General features: G+C 63.4%; 8 non-coding genes across 8 annotated transcripts; all 8 read right to left on the reverse strand.

The window, feature by feature from the left end:
- Window positions 1-1465: 1465 nt before the first annotated feature.
- Window positions 1466-1561, reverse strand: LOC134374302 (small nucleolar RNA SNORD116). Its single transcript, XR_010023169.1, has one exon. It is a non-coding gene; the product is annotated as a small nucleolar RNA SNORD116 (small nucleolar RNA).
- A 2566-nt stretch (window positions 1562-4127) lies between these two features.
- Window positions 4128-4223, reverse strand: LOC134374303 (small nucleolar RNA SNORD116). The gene has a single exon (XR_010023170.1). It is a non-coding gene; the product is annotated as a small nucleolar RNA SNORD116 (small nucleolar RNA).
- A 2565-nt stretch (window positions 4224-6788) lies between these two features.
- LOC134374304 (small nucleolar RNA SNORD116) lies at window positions 6789-6884 on the reverse strand. Its single transcript, XR_010023171.1, has one exon. It is a non-coding gene; the product is annotated as a small nucleolar RNA SNORD116 (small nucleolar RNA).
- Window positions 6885-9450: 2566 nt separating this feature from the next.
- Window positions 9451-9546, reverse strand: LOC134374305 (small nucleolar RNA SNORD116). Its single transcript, XR_010023172.1, has one exon. It is a non-coding gene; the product is annotated as a small nucleolar RNA SNORD116 (small nucleolar RNA).
- A 2566-nt stretch (window positions 9547-12112) lies between these two features.
- LOC134374306 (small nucleolar RNA SNORD116) lies at window positions 12113-12208 on the reverse strand. The gene has a single exon (XR_010023173.1). It is a non-coding gene; the product is annotated as a small nucleolar RNA SNORD116 (small nucleolar RNA).
- Window positions 12209-14774: 2566 nt separating this feature from the next.
- Window positions 14775-14870, reverse strand: LOC134374307 (small nucleolar RNA SNORD116). The gene has a single exon (XR_010023174.1). It is a non-coding gene; the product is annotated as a small nucleolar RNA SNORD116 (small nucleolar RNA).
- Window positions 14871-17436: 2566 nt separating this feature from the next.
- LOC134374308 (small nucleolar RNA SNORD116) lies at window positions 17437-17532 on the reverse strand. Its single transcript, XR_010023175.1, has one exon. It is a non-coding gene; the product is annotated as a small nucleolar RNA SNORD116 (small nucleolar RNA).
- A 2566-nt stretch (window positions 17533-20098) lies between these two features.
- LOC134374309 (small nucleolar RNA SNORD116) lies at window positions 20099-20194 on the reverse strand. The gene has a single exon (XR_010023176.1). It is a non-coding gene; the product is annotated as a small nucleolar RNA SNORD116 (small nucleolar RNA).
- Between the last annotated feature and the right edge of the window lie 1110 nt (window positions 20195-21304).

The raw sequence follows: 21304 nt of genomic DNA on the forward strand, positions 1-21304 counted from the left end.
GACCCACGTCCCTCACCCTGCAGCACTCAGGGCACACTCGCACCCGTAGGCCTTCTCAGCCCTTGCCCCTGTGCAAAGTGGTGGTCAGTCACACAGCACAGCTGACCCAATCCTCACCCCCATGCCAGCAACCCAACACTCCCGAGACACGACCTCAACGACAACGTGCACGTCTTCTACCTCAGCTGGAGGACGACAGGGGCCCATCGTCTCAACCTTCCCTGAGCCCACCCCACGAAATCCAACCTTTCTTCCCCAAAGTGCCACACTACCAACGACAGCAGGCTAGGAGAGCGACAGCGGCATAACCACCCAAACTCAAAGGGGACCCCAACAGGTCACACCTGAAGCACTAGGACATGCCCACGCATCCACGGACCGGAGAAGCTCTCTCCGGGACGCCTTCCATGACACTGCACTGGAGGTGCCTGCGCTGTGCCAACCGCTCTCCGAGGATGAACATGGCCGTGGGCGGGCCCAGTGAGAGACACCCGTGCCAGTGGATCGCAACTGCCACCCTCCATGCATGGACCCTGGGAGGGGCGACTGTGGACCCACAGGCACAGGGGCCAAGGCCAGGTGGAGCCCGAGAGTCTGGCCCGCAAAGGCACTTCACGGGCCCTCGGCGAGGCACGGCTACGACCGCCCACCATGGAGCGCCCTGCTCCGCGAGGAAGAATCCTGGGCATGACAAGGTCCTGTGCGGGAGCACCGTGCTCCCCCACGTTGAAACCTCTCCACGCAGTCCCCTCTCGGACACCTATCGCTGCCCGGACAACTCCGAGGACAGAGAAGCCAGGAAGGAAGCTGCACAGAGGAGACGATCCACGACACGCACGCGTGTGCATGCACGCGCTGACCCTACCCTTGGCTTTCCCTTCCCGCCGAGGCCGTCGGCCACCTGCATATCTGGACCTCAGGGCAGGGGGCACGGGAGGAGGTGGTGGAAATCCTCATGGCCCCATTCTGGGTGCAGGGGACACGGAGAGCGGCCGCCAGCCGCGTCCCCCAACCTCTATTCCTTCGACCCCATCACCACTGCCACTCACCTCTCCTCACCAATCACAAAAGCAACTCCCACGGGTGCCTGAGGCCCCGGCCTCGGGTCCTCATCAGCGAAAGCAGGGCCGTCTCCTGCCCTCAGACACAGGCCGCGAGGGGCCCCGTCGTAAGGTCCACCGGGGCAAAACACGCCCGCCCTATCGGCTCACCAAGCCTAGGCCTCCTGCACACTCCCCACTGCTACCGCACGCACGCCTCCCTTCAGGACCACCGCCTCACCGGACAGGGGCCATTCTACCAGGGACCGACTCTCCTCCCGTGCCCTCACACATCCAACTGGGGGAATGTCCCTCTCGCCCACAAGATGGGAGACCCTGCGCTGCTGAAGGCCTGGCAGCTGCAGCACATGTGAACCAGTGGAGCTGTCCCTCACTCCTGCAGTCCCCGCTCCAGGCAACGTGCTGGACCTCAGTTCCGATGAGAACGACGGTAGTGAGTTTTCACTCATTTTGTTCAGCTTTTCCAAGGAATGTTTTTATGGGGGAGTCATCATCGATCCAAGCACACTCGAGGCCGCTGGACGGTGGGCAGCGCACGCTGGGCAGTGGGCGAGCCGATGGCCTCAGACGCCTCCGGCGCCCTGGAGCACCCAGGCTCGCGCCACCGAGCAGCAGCAACACACAGTCTGCTCGAGCGGTGCACCAGGGCGTGCCACGGGTGGCCTGCGGAGAAGTAGGACCGGGCAGGCCTGCGAAACCCTAAAGACCCCATCAACGGGCTGGGCACAGGAAAGCTTACCGTCCTGAGCGGTCCTCCAGCCTCGGGCGCCCCACCGGACGCACAGATTCCAGGACTCCCAAACGCCTGCGCTCCTCGGGGGAAACCCAGGTGTTCCTTCCTTCCCCGCAGACGGCACGCCTACCAGGGCAACTCCCCCTGAGAAGTGTAGAGACAGATCACATGCACGCTTGAGAAAAGGGCCCAGGGACACTGGTCGAATCCTTCAGTGCCAAAGCGTCCCGCCGGGTCAACTCTCGCATCTGCTTCCCATCTCCTCGCACTAGATCTCTTCATCTCACTGAACACGTGTCCCTCCTGCTAGATCCCTGTGCAGCACGTGGGGGGACTCGGGTCCGTGCGAGCCTGTGCGTCGCTTCCTAGGGTGCACGTGTGGACCTCTACACCTTCACGAGCCCCTCGGTCACTGCTTATGGCTCCCAGGCCTCCCACACCCCTCTGCAGACCTACTGCTCACGAACAGGCCTTCTCTCCAATGGACGTCACCTCTGACCCCTCCCTCACCGTCGCTCAGACAGTCCAGATGCTCCTTCTCTAACAGCCTCACGTGTGGTAAAAGCACACACCAACTGCCTGTGCACGCTCCTCCTCACCTGGGCTCCCAAGTCCACGGGGAGATACTGTCTCCGAGAGCCCCCCGGGGCAAAGCCCACTTGGCTGACAACCAACCACCCACAGCTGCACAAACCACCGCTACAACAGCCCGTGTGCACGTCTCTCGGGGACACGGCCTCAAGGGCAGAGCCGGACCACCCCTGGGGCTCAGGCTTCTTCACACCACCGGCGTCCTCCGGTCAGCTACCTCCGCGGGCCCTCGCTCAGCCGACAGAAAGACCAAACGGACTGGGTCGTCTTCAAGGACGACCCACGTCCCTCACCCTGCAGCACTCAGGGCACACTCGCACCCGTAGGCCTTCTCAGCCCTTGCCCCTGTGCAAAGTGGTGGTCAGTCACACAGCACAGCTGACCCAATCCTCACCCCCATGCCAGCAACCCAACACTCCCGAGACACGACCTCAACGACAACGTGCACGTCTTCTACCTCAGCTGGAGGACGACAGGGGCCAATCGTCTCAACCTTCCCTGAGCCCACCCCACGAAATCCAACCTTTCTTCCCCAAAGTGCCACACTACCAGCGACAGCGGGCTAGGAGAGCGACAGCGGCATAACCACCCAAACTCAAAGGGGACCCCAACAGGTCACACCTGAAGCACTAGGACATGCCCATGCATCCACGGACCGGAGAAGCTCTCTCCGGGACGCCTTCCATGACACTGCACTGGAGGTGCCTGCGCTGTGCCAACCGCTCTCCGAGGATGAACATGGCCGTGGGCGGGCCCAGTGAGAGACACCCGTGCCAGTGGATCGCAACTGCCACCCTCCATGCATGGACCCTGGGAGGGGCGACTGTGGACCCACAGGCACAGGGGCCAAGGCCAGGTGGAGCCCGAGAGTCTGGCCCGCAAAGGCACTTCACGGGCCCTCGGCGAGGCACGGCTACGACCGCCCACCATGGAGCGCCCTGCTCCGCGAGGAAGAATCCTGGGCATGACAAGGTCCTGTGCGGGAGCACCGTGCTCCCCCACGTTGAAACCTCTCCACGCAGTCCCCTCTCGGACACCTATCGCTGCCCGGACAACTCCGAGGACAGAGAAGCCAGGACGGAAGCTGCACAGAGGAGACGATCCACGACACGCACGCGTGTGCATGCACGCGCTGACCCTACCCTTGGCTTTCCCTTCCCGCCGAGGCCGTCGGCCACCTGCATATCTGGACCTCAGGGCAGGGGGCACGGGAGGAGGTGGTGGAAATCCTCATGGCCCCATTCTGGGTGCAGGGGACACGGAGAGCGGCCGCCAGCCGCGTCCCCCAACCTCTATTCCTTCGACCCCATCACCACTGCCACTCACCTCTCCTCACCAATCACAAAAGCAACTCCCACGGGTGCCTGAGGCCCCGGCCTCGGGTCCTCATCAGCGAAAGCAGGGCCGTCTCCTGCCCTCAGACACAGGCCGCGAGGGGCCCCGTCGTAAGGTCCACCGGGGCAAAACACGCCCGCCCTATCGGCTCACCAAGCCTAGGCCTCCTGCACACTCCCCACTGCTACCGCACGCACGCCTCCATTCAGGACCACCGCCTCACCGGACAGGGGCCATTCAGCCAGGGACCGACTCTCCTCCCGTGCCCTCACACATCCAACTGGGGGAATGTCCCTCTCGCCCACAAGATGGGAGACCCTGCGCTGCTGAAGGCCTGGCAGCTGCAGCACATGTGAACCAGTGGAGCTGTCCCTCACTCCTGCAGTCCCCGCTCCAGGCAACGTGCTGGACCTCAGTTCCGATGAGAACGACGGTAGTGAGTTTTCACTCATTTTGTTCAGCTTTTCCAAGGAATGTTTTTATGGGGGAGTCATCATCGATCCAAGCACACTCGAGGCCGCTGGACGGTGGGCAGCGCACGCTGGGCAGTGGGCGAGCCGGTGGCCTCAGACGCCTCCGGCGCCCTGGAGCACCCAGGCTCGCGCCACCGAGCAGCAGCAACACACAGTCTGCTCGAGCGGTGCACCCGGGCGTGCCACGGGTGGCCTGCGGAGAAGTAGGACCGGGCAGGCCTGCGAAACCCTAAAGACCCCATCAACGGGCTGGGCACAGGAAAGCTTACCGTCCTGAGCGGTCCTCCAGCCTCGGGCGCCCCACCGGACGCACAGATTCCAGGACTCCAAACGCCTCCGCTCCTCGGGGGAAACCCAGGTGTTCCTTCCTTCCCCGCAGACGGCACGCCTACCAGGGCAACTCCCCCTGAGAAGTGTAGAGACAGATCACATGCACGCTTGAGAAAAGGGCCCAGGGACACTGGTCGAATCCTTCAGTGCCAAAGCGTCCCGCCGGGTCAACTCTCGCATCTGCTTCCCATCTCCTCGCACTAGATCTCTTCATCTCACTGAACACGTGTCCCTCCTGCTAGATCCCTGTGCAGCACGTGGGGGGACTCGGGTCCGTGCGAGCCTGTGCGTCGCTTCCTAGGGTGCACGTGTGGACCTCTACACCTTCACGAGCCCCTCGGTCACTGCGTATGGCTCCCAGGCCTCCCACACCCCTCTGCAGACCTACTGCTCACGAACAGGCCTTCTCTCCAATGGACGTCACCTCTGACCCCTCCCTCACCGTCGCTCAGACAGTCCAGATGCTCCTTCTCTAACAGCCTCACGTGTGGTAAAAGCACACACCAACTGCCTGTGCACGCTCCTCCTCACCTGGGCTCCCAAGTCCACGGGGAGATACTGTCTCCGAGAGCCCCCCGGGGCAAAGCCCACTTGGCTGACAACCAACCACCCACAGCTGCACAAACCACCGCTACAACAGCCCGTGTGCACGTCTCTCGGGGACACGGCCTCAAGGGCAGAGCCGGACCACCCCTGGGCCTCAGGCTTCTTCACACCACCGGCGTCCTCCGGTCAGCTACCTCCGCGGGCCCTCGCTCAGCCAACAGAAAGACCAAACGGACTGGGTCGTCTTCAAGGACGACCCACGTCCCTCACCCTGCAGCACTCAGGGCACACTCGCACCCGTAGGCCTTCTCAGCCCTTGCCCCTGTGCAAAGTGGTGGTCAGTCACACAGCACAGCTGACCCAATCCTCACCCCCATGCCAGCAACCCAACACTCCCGAGACACGACCTCAACGACAACGTGCACGTCTTCTACCTCAGCTGGAGGACGACAGGGGCCAATCGTCTCAACCTTCCCTGAGCCCACCCCACGAAATCCAACCTTTCTTCCCCAAAGTGCCACACTACCAACGACAGCGGGCTAGGAGAGCGACAGCGGCATAACCACCCAAACTCAAAGGGGACCCCAACAGGTCACACCTGAAGCACTAGGACATGCCCACGCATCCACGGACCGGAGAAGCTCTCTCCGGGACGCCTTCCATGACACTGCACTGGAGGTGCCTGCGCTGTGCCAACCGCTCTCCGAGGATGAACATGGCCGTGGGCGGGCCCAGTGAGAGACACCCGTGCCAGTGGATCGCAACTGCCACCCTCCATGCATGGACCCTGGGAGGGGCGACTGTGGACCCACAGGCACAGGGGCCAAGGCCAGGTGGAGCCCGAGAGTCTGGCCCGCAAAGGCACTTCACGGGCCCTCGGCGAGGCACGGCTACGACCGCCCACCATGGAGCGCCCTGCTCCGCGAGGAAGAATCCTGGGCATGACAAGGTCCTGTGCGGGAGCACCGTGCTCCCCCACGTTGAAACCTCTCCACGCAGTCCCCTCTCGGACACCTATCGCTGCCCGGACAACTCCGAGGACAGAGAAGCCAGGACGGAAGCTGCACAGAGGAGACGATCCACGACACGCACGCGTGTGCATGCACGCGCTGACCCTACCCTTGGCTTTCCCTTCCCGCCGAGGCCGTCGGCCACCTGCATATCTGGACCTCAGGGCAGGGGGCACGGGAGGAGGTGGTGGAAATCCTCATGGCCCCATTCTGGGTGCAGGGGACACGGAGAGCGGCCGCCAGCCGCGTCCCCCAACCTCTATTCCTTCGACCCCATCACCACTGCCACTCACCTCTCCTCACCAATCACAAAAGCAACTCCCACGGGTGCCTGAGGCCCCGGCCTCGGGTCCTCATCAGCGAAAGCAGGGCCGTCTCCTGCCCTCAGACACAGGCCGCGAGGGGCCCCGTCGTAAGGTCCACCGGGGCAAAACACGCCCGCCCTATCGGCTCACCAAGCCTAGGCCTCCTGCACACTCCCCACTGCTACCGCACGCACGCCTCCATTCAGGACCACCGCCTCACCGGACAGGGGCCATTCAGCCAGGGACCGACTCTCCTCCCGTGCCCTCACACATCCAACTGGGGGAATGTCCCTCTCGCCCACAAGATGGGAGACCCTGCGCTGCTGAAGGCCTGGCAGCTGCAGCACATGTGAACCAGTGGAGCTGTCCCTCACTCCTGCAGTCCCCGCTCCAGGCAACGTGCTGGACCTCAGTTCCGATGAGAACGACGGTAGTGAGTTTTCACTCATTTTGTTCAGCTTTTCCAAGGAATGTTTTTATGGGGGAGTCATCATCGATCCAAGCACACTCGAGGCCGCTGGACGGTGGGCAGCGCACGCTGGGCAGTGGGCGAGCCGATGGCCTCAGACGCCTCCGGCGCCCTGGAGCACCCAGGCTCGCGCCACCGAGCAGCAGCAACACACAGTCTGCTCGAGCGGTGCACCCGGGCGTGCCACGGGTGGCCTGCGGAGAAGTAGGACCGGGCAGGCCTGCGAAACCCTAAAGACCCCATCAACGGGCTGGGCACAGGAAAGCTTACCGTCCTGAGCGGTCCTCCAGCCTCGGGCGCCCCACCGGACGCACAGATTCCAGGACTCCCAAACGCCTCCGCTCCTCGGGGGAAACCCAGGTGTTCCTTCCTTCCCCGCAGACGGCACGCCTACCAGGGCAACTCCCCCTGAGAAGTGTAGAGACAGATCACATGCACGCTTGAGAAAAGGGCCCAGGGACACTGGTCGAATCCTTCAGTGCCAAAGCGTCCCGCCGGGTCAACTCTCGCATCTGCTTCCCATCTCCTCGCACTAGATCTCTTCATCTCACTGAACACGTGTCCCTCCTGCTAGATCCCTGTGCAGCACGTGGGGGGACTCGGGTCCGTGCGAGCCTGTGCGTCGCTTCCTAGGGTGCACGTGTGGACCTCCACACCTTCACGAGCCCCTCGGTCACTGCGTATGGCTCCCAGGCCTCCCACACCCCTCTGCAGACCTACTGCTCACGAACAGGCCTTCTCTCCAATGGACGTCACCTCTGACCCCTCCCTCACCGTCGCTCAGACAGTCCAGATGCTCCTTCTCTAACAGCCTCACGTGTGGTAAAAGCACACACCAACTGCCTGTGCACGCTCCTCCTCACCTGGGCTCCCAAGTCCACGGGGAGATACTGTCTCCGAGAGCCCCCCGGGGCAAAGCCCACTTGGCTGACAACCAACCACCCACAGCTGCACAAACCACCGCTACAACAGCCCGTGTGCACGTCTCTCGGGGACACGGCCTCAAGGGCAGAGCCGGACCACCCCTGGGGCTCAGGCTTCTTCACACCACCGGCGTCCTCCGGTCAGCTACCTCCGCGGGCCCTCGCTCAGCCGACAGAAAGACCAAACGGACTGGGTCGTCTTCAAGGACGACCCACGTCCCTCACCCTGCAGCACTCAGGGCACACTCGCACCCGTAGGCCTTCTCAGCACTTGCCCCTGTGCAAAGTGGTGGTCAGTCACACAGCACAGCTGACCCAATCCTCACCCCCATGCCAGCAACCCAACACTCCCGAGACACGACCTCAACGACAACGTGCACGTCTTCTACCTCAGCTGGAGGACGACAGGGGCCCATCGTCTCAACCTTCCCTGAGCCCACCCCACGAAATCCAACCTTTCTTCCCCAAAGTGCCACACTACCAACGACAGCGGGCTAGGAGAGCGACAGCGGCATAACCACCCAAACTCAAAGGGGACCCCAACAGGTCACACCTGAAGCACTAGGACATGCCCACGCATCCACGGACCGGAGAAGCTCTCTCCGGGACGCCTTCCATGACACTGCACTGGAGGTGCCTGCGCTGTGCCAACCGCTCTCCGAGGATGAACATGGCCGTGGGCGGGCCCAGTGAGAGACACCCGTGCCAGTGGATCGCAACTGCCACCCTCCATGCATGGACCCTGGGAGGGGCGACTGTGGACCCACAGGCACAGGGGCCAAGGCCAGGTGGAGCCCGAGAGTCTGGCCCGCAAAGGCACTTCACGGGCCCTCGGCGAGGCACGGCTACGACCGCCCACCATGGAGCGTCCTGCTCCGCGAGGAAGAATCCTGGGCATGACAAGGTCCTGTGCGGGAGCACCGTGCTCCCCCACGTTGAAACCTCTCCACGCAGTCCCCTCTCGGACACCTATCGCTGCCCGGACAACTCCGTGGACAGAGAAGCCAGGACGGAAGCTGCACAGAGGAGACGATCCATGACACGCACGCGTGTGCATGCACGCGCTGACCGTACCCTTGGCTTTCCCTTCCCGCCGAGGCCGTCGGCCACCTGCATATCTGGACCTCAGGGCAGGGGGCACGGGAGGAGGTGGTGGAAATCCTCATGGCCCCATTCTGGGTGCAGGGGACACGGAGAGCGGCCGCCAGCCGCGTCCCCCAACCTCTATTCCTTCGACCCCATCACCACTGCCACTCACCTCTCCTCACCAATCACAAAAGCAACTCCCACGGGTGCCTGAGGCCCCGGCCTCGGGTCCTCATCAGCGAAAGCAGGGCCGTCTCCTGCCCTCAGACACAGGCCGCGAGGGGCCCAGTCGTAAGGTCCACCGGGGCAAAACACGCCCGCCCTATCGGCTCACCAAGCCTAGGCCTCCTGCACACTCCCCACTGCTACCGCACGCACGCCTCCATTCAGGACCACCGCCTCACCGGACAGGGGCCATTCAGCCAGGGACCGACTCTCCTCCCGTGCCCTCACACATCCAACTGGGGGAATGTCCCTCTCGCCCACAAGATGGGAGACCCTGCGCTGCTGAAGGCCCGGCAGCTGCAGCACATGTGAACCAGTGGAGCTGTCCCTCACTCCTGCAGTCCCCGCTCCAGGCAACGTGCTGGACCTCAGTTCCGATGAGAACGACGGTAGTGAGTTTTCACTCATTTTGTTCAGCTTTTCCAAGGAATGTTTTTATGGGGGAGTCATCATCGATCCAAGCACACTCGAGGCCGCTGGACGGTGGGCAGCGCACTCTGGGCAGTGGGCGAGCCGATGGCCTCAGACGCCTCCGGCGCCCTGGAGCACCCAGGCTCGCGCCACCGAGCAGCAGCAACACACAGTCTGCTCGAGCGGTGCACCCGGGCGTGCCACGGGTGGCCTGCGGAGAAGTAGGACCGGGCAGGCCTGCGAAACCCTAAAGACCCCATCAACGGGCTGGGCACAGGAAAGCTTACCGTCCTGAGCGGTCCTCCAGCCTCGGGCGCCCCACCGGACGCACAGATTCCAGGACTCCCAAACGCCTCCGCTCCTCGGGGGAAACCCAGGTGTTCCTTCCTTCCCCGCAGACGGCACGCCTACCAGGGCAACTCCCCCTGAGAAGTGTAGAGACAGATCACATGCACGCTTGAGAAAAGGGCCCAGGGACACTGGTCGAATCCTTCAGTGCCAAAGCGTCCCGCCGGGTCAACTCTCGCATCTGCTTCCCATCTCCTCGCACTAGATCTCTTCATCTCACTGAACACGTGTCCCTCCTGCTAGATCCCTGTGCAGCACGTGGGGGGACTCGGGTCCGTGCGAGCCTGTGCGTCGCTTCCTAGGGTGCACGTGTGGACCTCCACACCTTCACGAGCCCCTCGGTCACTGCGTATGGCTCCCAGGCCTCCCACACCCCTCTGCAGACCTACTGCTCACGAACAGGCCTTCTCTCCAATGGACGTCACCTCTGACCCCTCCCTCACCGTCGCTCAGACAGTCCAGATGCTCCTTCTCTAACAGCCTCACGTGTGGTAAAAGCACACACCAACTGCCTGTGCACGCTCCTCCTCACCTGGGCTCCCAAGTCCACGGGGAGATACTGTCTCCGAGAGCCCCCCGGGGCAAAGCCCACTTGGCTGACAACCAACCACCCACAGCTGCACAAACCACCGCTACAACAGCCCGTGTGCACGTCTCTCGGGGACACGGCCTCAAGGGCAGAGCCGGACCACCCCTGGGGCTCAGGCTTCTTCACACCACCGGCGTCCTCCGGTCAGCTACCTCCGCGGGCCCTCGCTCAGCCGACAGAAAGACCAAACGGACTGGGTCGTCTTCAAGGACGACCCACGTCCCTCACCCTGCAGCACTCAGGGCACACTCGCACCCGTAGGCCTTCTCAGCCCTTGCCCCTGTGCAAAGTGGTGGTCAGTCACACAGCACAGCTGACCCAATCCTCACCCCCATGCCAGCAACCCAACACTCCCGAGACACGACCTCAACGACAACGTGCACGTCTTCTACCTCAGCTGGAGGACGACAGGGGCCCATCGTCTCAACCTTCCCTGAGCCCACCCCACGAAATCCAACCTTTCTTCCCCAAAGTGCCACACTACCAACGACAGCGGGCTAGGAGAGCGACAGCGGCATAACCACCCAAACTCAAAGGGGACCCCAACAGGTCACACCTGAAGCACTAGGACATGCCCACGCATCCACGGACCGGAGAAGCTCTCTCCGGGACGCCTTCCATGACACTGCACTGGAGGTGCCTGCGCTGTGCCAACCGCTCTCCGACGATGAACATGGCCGTGGGCAGGCCCAGTGAGAGACACCCGTGCCAGTGGATCGCAACTGCCACCCTCCATGCATGGACCCTGGGAGGGGCGACTGTGGACCCACAGGCACAGGGGCCAAGGCCAGGTGGAGCCCGAGAGTCTGGCCCGCAAAGGCACTTCACGGGCCCTCGGCGAGGCACGGCTACGACCGCCCACCATGGAGCGCCCTGCTCCGCGAGGAAGAATCCTGGGCATGACAAGGTCCTGTGCGGGAGCACCGTGCTCCCCCACGTTGAAACCTCTCCACGCAGTCCCCTCTCGGACACCTATCGCTGCCCGGACAACTCCGAGGACAGAGAAGCCAGGACGGAAGCTGCACAGAGGAGACGATCCACGACACGCACGCGTGTGCATGCACGCGCTGACCCTACCCTTGGCTTTCCCTTCCCGCCGAGGCCGTCGGCCACCTGCATATCTGGACCTCAGGGCAGGGGGCACGGGAGGAGGTGGTGGAAATCCTCATGGCCCCATGCTGGGTGCAGGGGACACGGAGAGCGGCCGCCAGCCGCGTCCCCCAACCTCTATTCCTTCGACCCCATCACCACTGCCACTCACCTCTCCTCACCAATCACAAAAGCAACTCCCACGGGTGCCTGAGGCCCCGGCCTCGGGTCCTCATCAGCGAAAGCAGGGCCGTCTCCTGCCCTCAGACACAGGCCGCGAGGGGCCCCGTCGTAAGGTCCACCGGGGCAAAACACGCCCGCCCTATCGGCTCACCAAGCCTAGGCCTCCTGCACACTCCCCACTGCTACCGCACGCACGCCTCCCTTCAGGACCACCGCCTCACCGGACAGGGGCCATTCAGCCAGGGACCGACTATCTTCCCGTGCCCTCACACATCCAACTGGGGGAATGGCCCTCTCGCCCACAAGATGGGAGACCCTGCGCTGCTGAAGGCCCGGCAGCTGCAGCACATGTGAACCAGTGGAGCTGTCCCTCACTCCTGCAGTCCCCGCTCCAGGCAACGTGCTGGACCTCAGTTCCGATGAGAACGACGGTAGTGAGTTTTCACTCATTTTGTTCAGCTTTTCCAAGGAATGTTTTTATGGGGGAGTCATCATCGATCCAAGCACACTCGAGGCCGCTGGACGGTGGGCAGCGCACTCTGGGCAGTGGGCGAGCCGATGGCCTCAGACGCCTCCGGCGCCCTGGAGCACCCAGGCTCGCGCCACCGAGCAGCAGCAACACACAGTCTGCTCGAGCGGTGCACCCAGGCGTGCCACGGGTGGCCTGCGGAGAAGTAGGACCGGGCAGGCCTGCGAAACCCTAAAGACCCCATCAACGGGCTGGGCACAGGAAAGCTTACCGTCCTGAGCGGTCCTCCAGCCTCGGGCGCCCCACCGGACGCACAGATTCCAGGACTCCCAAACGCCTCCGCTCCTCGGGGGAAACCCAGGTGTTCCTTCCTTCCCCGCAGACGGCACGCCTACCAGGGCAACTCCCCCTGAGAAGTGTAGAGACAGATCACATGCACGCTTGAGAAAAGGGCCCAGGGACACTGGTCGAATCCTTCAGTGCCAAAGCGTCCCGCCGGGTCAACTCTCGCATCTGCTTCCCATCTCCTCGCACTAGATCTCTTCATCTCACTGAACACGTGTCCCTCCTGCTAGATCCCTGTGCAGCACGTGGGGGGACTCGGGTCCGTGCGAGCCTGTGCGTCGCTTCCTAGGGTGCACGTGTGGACCTCCACACCTTCACGAGCCCCTCGGTCACTGCGTATGGCTCCCAGGCCTCCCACACCCCTCTGCAGACCTACTGCTCACGAACAGGCCTTCTCTCCAATGGACGTCACCTCTGACCCCTCCCTCACCGTCGCTCAGACAGTCCAGATGCTCCTTCTCTAACAGCCTCACGTGTGGTAAAAGCACACACCAACTGCCTGTGCACGCTCCTCCTCACCTGGGCTCCCAAGTCCACGGGGAGATACTGTCTCCGAGAGCCCCCCGGGGCAAAGCCCACTTGGCTGACAACCAACCACCCACAGCTGCACAAACCACCGCTACAACAGCCCGTGTGCACGTCTCTCGGGGACACGGCCTCAAGGGCAGAGCCGGACCACCCCTGGGGCTCAGGCTTCTTCACACCACCGGCGTCCTCCGGTCAGCTACCTCCGCGGGCCCTCGCTCAGCCGACAGAAAGACCAAACGGACTGGGTCGTCTTCAAGGACGACCCACGTCCCTCACCCTGCAGCACTCAGGGCACACTCGCACCCGTAGGCCTTCTCAGCCCTTGCCCCTGTGCAAAGTGGTGGTCAGTCACACAGCACAGCTGACCCAATCCTCACCCCCATGCCAGCAACCCAACACTCCCGAGACACGACCTCAACGACAACGTGCACGTCTTCTACCTCAGCTGGAGGACGACAGGGGCCCATCGTCTCAACCTTCCCTGAGCCCACCCCACGAAATCCAACCTTTCTTCCCCAAAGTGCCACACTACCAACGACAGCGGGCTAGGAGAGCGACAGCGGCATAACCACCCAAACTCAAAGGGGACCCCAACAGGTCACACCTGAAGCACTAGGACATGCCCACGCATCCACGGACCGGAGAAGCTCTCTCCGGGACGCCTTCCATGACACTGCACTGGAGGTGCCTGCGCTGTGCCAACCGCTCTCCGACGATGAACATGGCCGTGGGCAGGCCCAGTGAGAGACACCCGTGCCAGTGGATCGCAACTGCCACCCTCCATGCATGGACCCTGGGAGGGGCGACTGTGGACCCACAGGCACAGGGGCCAAGGCCAGGTGGAGCCCGAGAGTCTGGCCCGCAAAGGCACTTCACGGGCCCTCGGCGAGGCACGGCTACGACCGCCCACCATGGAGCGCCCTGCTCCGCGAGGAAGAATCCTGGGCATGACAAGGTCCTGTGCGGGAGCACCGTGCTCCCCCACGTTGAAACCTCTCCACGCAGTCCCCTCTCGGACACCTATCGCTGCCCGGACAACTCCGAGGACAGAGAAGCCAGGACGGAAGCTGCACAGAGGAGACGATCCACGACACGCACGCGTGTGCATGCACGCGCTGACCCTACCCTTGGCTTTCCCTTCCCGCCGAGGCCGTCGGCCACCTGCATATCTGGACCTCAGGGCAGGGGGCACGGGAGGAGGTGGTGGAAATCCTCATGGCCCCATGCTGGGTGCAGGGGACACGGAGAGCGGCCGCCAGCCGCGTCCCCCAACCTCTATTCCTTCGACCCCATCACCACTGCCACTCACCTCTCCTCACCAATCACAAAAGCAACTCCCACGGGTGCCTGAGGCCCCGGCCTCGGGTCCTCATCAGCGAAAGCAGGGCCGTCTCCTGCCCTCAGACACAGGCCGCGAGGGGCCCCGTCGTAAGGTCCACCGGGGCAAAACACGCCCGCCCTATCGGCTCACCAAGCCTAGGCCTCCTGCACACTCCCCACTGCTACCGCACGCACGCCTCCCTTCAGGACCACCGCCTCACCGGACAGGGGCCATTCAGCCAGGGACCGACTATCTTCCCGTGCCCTCACACATCCAACTGGGGGAATGGCCCTCTCGCCCACAAGATGGGAGACCCTGCGCTGCTGAAGGCCCGGCAGCTGCAGCACATGTGAACCAGTGGAGCTGTCCCTCACTCCTGCAGTCCCCGCTCCAGGCAACGTGCTGGACCTCAGTTCCGATGAGAACGACGGTAGTGAGTTTTCACTCATTTTGTTCAGCTTTTCCAAGGAATGTTTTTATGGGGGAGTCATCATCGATCCAAGCACACTCGAGGCCGCTGGACGGTGGGCAGCGCACTCTGGGCAGTGGGCGAGCCGATGGCCTCAGACGCCTCCGGCGCCCTGGAGCACCCAGGCTCGCGCCACCGAGCAGCAGCAACACACAGTCTGCTCGAGCGGTGCACCCAGGCGTGCCACGGGTGGCCTGCGGAGAAGTAGGACCGGGCAGGCCTGCGAAACCCTAAAGACCCCATCAACGGGCTGGGCACAGGAAAGCTTACCGTCCTGAGCGGTCCTCCAGCCTCGGGCGCCCCACCGGACGCACAGATTCCAGGACTCCCAAACGCCTCCGCTCCTCGGGGGAAACCCAGGTGTTCCTTCCTTCCCCGCAGACGGCACGCCTACCAGGGCAACTCCCCCTGAGAAGTGTAGAGACAGATCACATGCACGCTTGAGAAAAGGGCCCAGGGACACTGGTCGAATCCTTCAGTGCCAAAGCGTCCCGCCGGGTCAACTCTCGCATCTGCTTCCCATCTCCTCGCACTAGATCTCTTCATCTCACTGAACACGTGTCCCTCCTGCTAGATCCCTGTGCAGCACGTGGGGGGACTCGGGTCCGTGCGAGCCTGTGCGTCGCTTCCTAGGGTGCACGTGTGGACCTCCACACCTTCACGAGCCCCTCGGTCACTGCGTATGGCTCCCAGGCCTCCCACACCCCTCTGCAGACCTACTGCTCACGAACAGGCCTTCTCTCCAATGGACGTCACCTCTGACCCCTCCCTCACCGTCGCTCAGACAGTCCAGATGCTCCTTCTCTAACAGCCTCACGTGTGGTAAAAGCACACACCAACTGCCTGTGCACGCTCCTCCTCACCTGGGCTCCCAAGTCCACGGGGAGATACTGTCTCCGAGAGCCCCCCGGGGCAAAGCCCACTTGGCTGACAACCAACCACCCACAGCTGCACAAACCACCGCTACAACAGCCCGTGTGCACGTCTCTCGGGGACACGGCCTCAAGGGCAGAGCCGGACCACCCCTGGGGCTCAGGCTTCTTCACACCACCGGCGTCCTCCGGTCAGCTACCTCCGCGGGCCCTCGCTCAGCCGACAGAAAGACCAAACGGACTGGGTCGTCTTCAAGGACGACCCACGTCCCTCACCCTGCAGCACTCAGGGCACACTCGCACCCGTAGGCCTTCTCAGCCCTTGCCCCTGTGCAAAGTGGTGGTCAGTCACACAGCACAGCTGACCCAATCCTCACCCCCATGCCAGCAACCCAACACTCCCGAGACACGACCTCAACGACAACGTGCACGTCTTCTACCTCAGCTGGAGGACGACAGGGGCCCATCGTCTCAACCTTCCCTGAGCCCACCCCACGAAATCCAACCTTTCTTCCCCAAAGTGCCACACTACCAACGACAGCGGGCTAGGAGAGCGACAGCGGCATAACCACCCAAACTCAAAGGGGACCCCAACAGGTCACACCTGAAGCACTAGGACATGCCCACGCATCCACGGACCGGAGAAGCTCTCTCCGGGACGCCTTCCATGACACTGCACTGGAGGTGCCTGCGCTGTGCCAACCGCTCTCCGAGGATGAACATGGCCGTGGGCGGGCCCAGTGAGAGACACCCGTGCCAGTGGATCGCAACTGCCACCCTCCATGCATGGACCCTGGGAGGGGCGACTGTGGACCCACAGGCACAGGGGCCAAGGCCAGGTGGAGCCCGAGAGTCTGGCCCGCAAAGGCACTTCACGGGCCCTCGGCGAGGCACGGCTACGACCGCCCACCATGGAGCGCCCTGCTCCGCGAGGAAGAATCCTGGGCATGACAAGGTCCTGTGCGGGAGCACCGTGCTCCCCCACGTTGAAACCTCTCCACGCAGTCCCCTCTCGGACACCTATCGCTGCCCGGACAACTCCGAGGACAGAGAAGCCAGGACGGAAGCTGCACAGAGGAGACGATCCACGACACGCACGCGTGTGCATGCACGCGCTGACCCTACCCTTGGCTTTCCCTTCCCGCCGAGGCCGTCGGCCACCTGCATATCTGGACCTCAGGGCAGGGGGCACGGGAGGAGGTGGTGGAAATCCTCATGGCCCCATGCTGGGTGCAGGGGACACGGAGAGCGGCCGCCAGCCGCGTCCCCCAACCTCTATTCCTTCGACCCCATCACCACTGCCACTCACCTCTCCTCACCAATCACAAAAGCAACTCCCACGGGTGCCTGAGGCCCCGGCCTCGGGTCCTCATCAGCGAAAGCAGGGCCGTCTCCTGCCCTCAGACACAGGCCGCGAGGGGCCCCGTCGTAAGGTCCACCGGGGCAAAACACGCCCGCCCTATCGGCTCACCAAGCCTAGGCCTCCTGCACACTCCCCACTGCTACCGCACGCACGCCTCCCTTCAGGACCACCGCCTCACCGGACAGGGGCCATTCAGCCAGGGACCGACTATCTTCCCGTGCCCTCACACATCCAACTGGGGGAATGGCCCTCTCGCCCACAAGATGGGAGACCCTGCGCTGCTGAAGGCCCGGCAGCTGCAGCACATGTGAACCAGTGGAGCTGTCCCTCACTCCTGCAGTCCCCGCTCCAGGCAACGTGCTGGACCTCAGTTCCGATGAGAACGACGGTAGTGAGTTTTCACTCATTTTGTTCAGCTTTTCCAAGGAATGTTTTTATGGGGGAGTCATCATCGATCCAAGCACACTCGAGGCCGCTGGACGGTGGGCAGCGCACTCTGGGCAGTGGGCGAGCCGATGGCCTCAGACGCCTCCGGCGCCCTGGAGCACCCAGGCTCGCGCCACCGAGCAGCAGCAACACACAGTCTGCTCGAGCGGTGCACCCGGGCGTGCCACGGGTGGCATGCGGAGAAGTAGGACCGGGCAGGCCTGCGAAACCCTGAAGACCCCATCAACGGGCTGGGCACAGGAAAGCTTACCGTCCTGAGCGGTCCTCCAGCCTCGGGCGCCCCACCGGACGCACAGATTCCAGGACTCCCAAACGCCTGCGCTCCTCGGGGGAAACCCAGGTGTTCCTTCCTTCCCCGCAGACGGCACGCCTACCAGGGCAACTCCCCCTGAGAAGTGTAGAGACAGATCACATGCACGCTTGAGAAAAGGGCCCAGGGACACTGGTCGAATCCTTCAGTGCCAAAGCGTCCCGCCGGGTCAACTCTCGCATCTGCTTCCCATCTCCTCGCACTAGATCTCTTCATCTCACTGAACACGTGTCCCTCCTGCTAGATCCCTGTGCAGCACGTGGGGGGACTCGGGTCCGTGCGAGCCTGTGCGTCGCTTCCTAGGGTGCACGTGTGGACCTCCACACCTTCACGAGCCCCTCGGTCACTGCGTATGGCTCCCAGGCCTCCCACACCCCTCTGCAGACCTACTGCTCACGAACAGGCCTTCTCTCCAATGGACGTCACCTCTGACCCCTCCCTCACCGTCGCTCAGACAGTCCAGATGCTCCTTCTCTAACAGCCTCACGTGTGGTAAAAGCACACACCAACTGCCTGTGCACGCTCCTCCTCACCTGGGCTCCCAAGTCCACGGGGAGATACTGTCTCCGAGAGCCCCCCGGGGCAAAGCCCACTTGGCTGACAACCAACCACCCACAGCTGCACAAACCACCGCTACAACAGCCCGTGTGCACGTCTCTCGGGGACACGGCCTCAAGGGCAGAGCCGGACCACCCCTGGGGCTCAGGCTTCTTCACACCACCGGCGTCCTCCGGTCAGCTACCTCCGCGGGCCCTCGCTCAGCCGACAGAAAGACCAAACGGACTGGGTCGTCTTCAAGGACGACCCACGTCCCTCACCCTGCAGCACTCAGGGCACACTCGCACCCGTAGGCCTTCTCAGCCCTTGCCCCTGTGCAAAGTGGTGGTCAGTCACACAGCACAGCTGACCCAATCCTCACCCCCATGCCAGCAACCCAACACTCCCGAGACACGACCTCAACGACAACGTGCACGTCTTCTACCTCAGCTGGAGGACGACAGGGGCCCATCGTCTCAACCTTCCCTGAGCCCACCCCACGAAATCCAACCTTTCTTCCCCAAAGTGCCACACTACCAACGACAGCGGGCTAGGAGAGCGACAGCGGCATAACCACCCAAACTCAAAGGGGACCCCAACAGGTCACACCTGAAGCACTAGGACATGCCCACGCATCCACGGACCGGAGAAGCTCTCTCCGGGACGCCTTCCATGACACTGCACTGGAGGTGCCTGCGCTGTGCCAACCGCTCTCCGAGGATGAACATGGCCGTGGGCGGGCCCAGTGAGAGACACCCGTGCCAGTGGATCGCAACTGCCACCCTCCATGCATGGACCCTGGGAGGGGCGACTGTGGACCCACAGGCACAGGGGCCAAGGCCAGGTGGAGCCCGAGAGTCTGGCCCGCAAAGGCACTTCACGGGCCCTCGGCGAGGCACGGCTACGACCGCCCACCATGGAGCGCCCTGCTCCGCGAGGAAGAATCCTGGGCATGACAAGGTCCTGTGCGGGAGCACCGTGCTCCCCCACGTTGAAACCTCTCCACGCAGTCCCCTCTCGGACACCTATCGCTGCCCGGACAACTCCGAGGACAGAGAAGCCAGGACGGAAGCTGCACAGAGGAGACGATCCACGACACGCACGCGTGTGCATGCACGCGCTGACCCTACCCTTGGCTTTCCCTTCCCGCCGAGGCCGTCGGCCACCTGCATATCTGGACCTCAGGGCAGGGGGCACGGGAGGAGGTGGTGGAAATCCTCATGGCCCCATTCTGGGTGCAGGGGACACGGAGAGCGGCCGCCAGCCGCGTCCCCCAACCTCTATTCCTTCGACCCCATCACCACTGCCACTCACCTCTCCTCACCAATCACAAAAGCAACTCCCACGGGTGCCTGAGGCCCCGGCCTCGGGTCCTCATCAGCGAAAGCAGGGCCGTCTCCTGCCCTCAGACACAGGCCGCGAGGGGCCCCGTCGTAAGGTCCACCGGGGCAAAACACGCCCGCCCTATCGGCTCACCAAGCCTAGGCCTCCTGCACACTCCCCACTGCTACCGCACGCACGCCTCCATTCAGGACCACCGCCTCACCGGACAGGGGCCATTCAGCCAGGGACCGACTCTCCTCCCGTGCCCTCACACATCCAACTGGGGGAATGTCCCTCTCGCCCACAAGATGGGAGACCCTGCGCTGCTGAAGGCCTGGCAGCTGCAGCACATGTGAACCAGTGGAGCTGTCCCTCACTCCTGCAGTCCCCGCTCCAGGCAACGTGCTGGACCTCAGTTCCGATGAGAACGACGGTAGTGAGTTTTCACTCATTTTGTTCAGCTTTTCCAAGGAATGTTTTTATGGGGGAGTCATCATCGATCCAAGCACACTCGAGGCCGCTGGACGGTGGGCAGCGCACGCTGGGCAGTGGGCGAGCCGATGGCCTGAGACGCCTCCGGCGCCCTGGAGCACCCAGGCTCGCGCCACCGAGCAGCAGCAACACACAGTCTGCTCGAGCGGTGCACCCGGGCGTGCCACGGGTGGCCTGCGGAGAAGTAGGACCGGGCAGGCCTGTGAAACCCTAAAGACCCCATCAACGGGCTGGACACAGGAAAGCTTACCGTCCTGAGCGGTCCTCCAGCCTCGGGCGCCCCACCGGACGCACAGATTCCAGGACTCCCAAACGCCTCCGCTCCTCGGGGGAAACCCAGGTGTTCCTGCCTTCCCCGCAGACGGCACGCCTACCAGGGCAACTCCCCCTGAGAAGTGTAGAGACAGATCACATGCACGCTTGAGAAAAGGGCCCAGGGACACTGGTCGAATCCTTCAGTGCCAAAGCGTCCCGCCGGGTCAACTCTCGCATCTGCTTCCCATCTCCTCGCACTAGATCTCTTCATCTCACTGAACACGTGTCCCTCCTGCTAGATCCCTGTGCAGCACGTGGGGGGACTCGGGTCCGTGCGAGACTGTGCGTCGCTTCCTAGGGTGCACGTGTGGACCTCCACAACTTCACGAGCCCCTCGGTCACTGCGTATGGCTCCCAGGCCTCCCACACCCCTCTGCAGACCTACTGCTCACGAACAGGCCTTCTCTCCAATGGACGTCACCTCTGACCCCTCCCTCACCGTCGCTCAGACAGTCCAGATGCTCCTTCTCTAACAGCCTCACGTGTGGTAAAAGCACACACCAACTGCCTGTGCACGCTCCTCCTCACCTGGGCTCCCAAGTCCACGAGGAGATACTGTCTCTGAGAGCCCCCCGGGGCAAAGCCCACTTGGCTGACAACCAACCACCCACAGCTGCACAAACCACCGCTACAACAGCCCGTGTGCACGTCTCTCGGGGACACGGCCTCAAGGGCAGAGCCGGACCACCCCTGGGGCTCAGGCTTCTTCACACCACCGGCGTCCTCCGGTCAGCTACCTCCGCGGGCCCTCGCTCAGCCGACAGAAAGACCAAACGGACTGGGTCGTCTTCAAGGACGACCCACGT

Source organism: Cynocephalus volans, chromosome 3 (genome assembly GCF_027409185.1).
Source record: "Cynocephalus volans isolate mCynVol1 chromosome 3, mCynVol1.pri, whole genome shotgun sequence".
Lineage (NCBI taxonomy): Eukaryota > Metazoa > Chordata > Mammalia > Dermoptera > Cynocephalidae > Cynocephalus > Cynocephalus volans.